At 38.6% G+C, this 3,423-nt stretch overlaps 1 pseudogene; it reads left to right on the top strand.

The window, feature by feature from the left end:
- The first annotated feature begins 1,282 nt into the window (after positions 1-1,282).
- The window catches only part of LOC128109568 (MICOS complex subunit Mic60-like), a 10,297-nt pseudogene continuing 8,156 nt past the window's right edge, over positions 1,283-3,423 (top strand).

A 3,423-nucleotide genomic window follows, 5' to 3' on the forward strand; every position in this document is an offset into this window, starting at 1 on the left:
TTGTATTCTGACTCCTATAGCATGAAGATAAACTCAACACTATAATGACAAAAACAATCAAGAAATGTTTAAACATATAAAAAATTATGAACTTGAATTCTATGACAAAATAAGTCAGGATAACTCATTACTTAGCATTCACTAAAACAAAATATATACTGTTTAATAAACCATGGAAGTATCATACAATGGATTATATAGCCATGAAAACTGATAATGATGCTTTATCTGTTGTTTCAAAGTAATCAGCGAACTCTAGGATATTATATTTTATACTTTACCACTGCAGCAATGAAGACATAGAAATATAAAGAAAATATATGCTTAAAAAGAAAATAGTTATGATTACCTTATAAAGCTATACTTTTCATCATCTTTTATGATCTTCATTGTGTGTGTCTGTAAGAGAATGTGTGTGTGTGTGTGTGTGTGTGTGTGTGTGTGTGTGTGTGTGTGTGTGTGTTTGAGAGAGAGTATGTGTGAGTGGGAGTGTGTGTATGAGAAAGAAACATCATTTGTGAGTGTGTTTGTATCCAAAGAGGAAATTTAAAGAGAAACTATGAGAACTAAGAGGTTCAGCAGTTAATTCTTACCATTAAAATTTCTACATAAATTAATGGTCCTTATCTCAGCCCCTGAGAGCTACTAAAACAATATAGCCATTTGAATAACTTACAAACAAAAGTCTTTTAACGGGAGTTGAAAAGTGCTAGGTCAAGTTCCCAGCAAATTGCATTATCTGGTGATGGTAGGCTTTTTGATTTATAGATGCTGATTTCTGGTTATTTTTATTTCATTATAAGGACACTAATCTGAACCACAAAGGAAGAGTCCTTATGAACATGGCAATGCCACCATTTGAAATTTGGGATTCCATAACAGGGGTTCTAGGATTACACAACATCCAATCCTCAGTATAGTTCTTAATACACAGTGAGAGTGGATTGGACAAGAGATTCTTGTTCCAGTGCCTGTTGACATCTCTAGTCCTGTTTGTCTACTTGCTTTATGGTTTTCTTTGGTTGCCATTTTGCTTATTCATTTGCTCAAATCTAAATAGTATTTCCCAACACACAGAAGCTCACAGCTGGCTCGAACAATAAACTCTACCTCAGAGCCTCCTTAATTTAGAGCGCTGAGGAGAAAATGCTCTCCAGCTCTGTAAGAATTAATTTTTAAAAGGAGCACATGAGAAGAGTCATATCCTTCTCCGCACTCTTCTTCAACTCTGTGCCAGGAACACAGGCCTGACCCTGCTAAGAGCTGGTCTGTAGAGAATTCTATGGACTTGTACATCTTATCGTCCATTGAGGGCAAGACTAGATTAGAAGCAGTGGACTACACAGATGATGTGGGAACGTGGAGAAGGAACTTTGAGGTCCTTCATGATGGCTCTAAAGAAGTCCCTGACTGTACCAAGTGGGCTGGGCACTGAGGTGAATGCAGCATGACAAAAGGGGGGCTAAAGGACTCAAAAACACATCCAAAAGAGAACCCATGAGCTTTGACTGTCATACTGTGGGAAATAAGGAGACATGTGGTGATTGGAACAAGGAACTCACTCTCCAACCTCCAACCCTGCCCCCCAAAAATCAAAGTAAATAGACCATAGAGCAACAGATAGCCAAAAATCTGAGATACAGAAACACCCAAGTCCCAAGTCCAGCCCACTTTCTTTCCTTCAAGAGAATCAAAGATCCAGAGGTAAAGGAAAACTGTCTTTCCCATAAAGACCAGTTGGTTTCTGAGATCCAGAGTGGAGTGGTGGTCAACAGTCACAAGAAAGCTTGTTTCCGAGATGGGTTTGCAAGAAGGGATGTGGGTGCTGGTTGACCACCTGAGGCTGGGCAGGGCCACTGGAAGATGAGTTAGTGAAGGTGCATGGAAAAATGGCTTCAGGAGTATTTTGTTTTTACCTTCTCCTGTCACCTTACCTCCACCTATTCTCATAATCCCATGAGATACCTCTTTAATACCTGCTATCTGCTACAGACTCCACAGCTGCCTGGCCAATGAATGCTCTGCTGATGGTCACTGTCAAGGTATGGGACAGCTAGAATTATCCTGTAGTTGGTGAGATGGATTTCTGCTGTCACTTAGGTTAGACTGGAGGTTGGGGTGCTAGCCAGGCTTCATCTTCATTGACATTTCCCGACAGCCCTACATCTCCTAGCCACAGGCAGGGTCAGCAAGTCTAAAACAGGACCCTGCGGATGCTTCAGCAGCCCATAGGTGGGACTTCCACTCCAGGCATCTGACAGATTGCTCCTTCCTGCCACAAGCTACCAACCACAGGCTATTTGTATTTTATTTTGCTATCAAACTAAACATTAAAAAACTATTCACTACTTTATTATATTTTCATAGTTTAATATTTGCTAATGCTTCTATTTAAATTTTCTTACAAAGTCACTTTATGTGGAATCACATATTCTCAAATGCATGAGAAACTAAAAGTTCAGTTATCCTCATACAGCCAAAGGTGACATGGGAAATGTATGGAAGAGCTGAAAAAATGTTTTTAAAAGTATGTGTTTTCTATAATTTTGGTTCCTAAAGTTGACATGGAACTCTGGTCTCTATAATCTAATGTTTAAGTACGTTAATGTTAAGCCATTACACTGAGAGAAAAATCTCTAAGAATGATAACTCACAACTCAGGCTGTGACCTATTACACCTCAGTGAATTTGGTAACCTGCTCTTTCCTCATTCTGGTATAACCTCAGGGTCCCCGCTTCATTTAATTTGTTAAAGCTTAATTAAAAGCAGTAGGAAAAGCCAACAATAATGAAGATTAAAATTCCTTTTATAGTCTTTAATGTAGTGAATACCCGCTTGAGAGAATCTAGAAAATTTTGGCTTGAATGTGAATATGACTCATGAAAATTTACTTACTCTCGGCTATCATTTTGCAGAGGGAAACCATTCTAATCTGTTGTTTCGTTGTGCTATAAATATCAGGATCAAGCATCAGAAAAATTGTGTATCAGACTTACAATGTTCTTTTACCCACCTCGCTCCCCTCCACAGCTGTGTTTAAGCTTAGTGAATTGACTGTATTGTGCTGTCAGATACATAATTGTGCAATGTGGCTTTCACAGAATGATGCAGGCATTTCAATCATGTAGCCAAGATGAGAGAATTTGACTGCCAGTGAGTTGAAGGACAGATTAACCTTGAAGAAATCTATGCTGCAGAAATGGGGAACTGAGTACATAGATCAGTGGTAGAACACGTACTCAGCATGTATGAGGTCCTGGATTCTATCTCCGGTACTGCTGAAAAAAAAAAAAAAAGAAAGAAAGAACAGTTTATTTGAAAAGTAACTGTAACTTGAGTTGAGAGCCAGAGATTTATAAAAGCTGATGCGCAGGAGGTACTATAGTACCCTGTATATAATATGCACTCAATAAATATTTTTC

The sequence above is a fragment of the Peromyscus californicus genome, unplaced genomic scaffold (assembly GCF_007827085.1).
Source record: "Peromyscus californicus insignis strain IS unplaced genomic scaffold, ASM782708v3 Scaffold_14__1_contigs__length_90479793_seg_2, whole genome shotgun sequence".
NCBI lineage: Eukaryota > Metazoa > Chordata > Mammalia > Rodentia > Cricetidae > Peromyscus > Peromyscus californicus.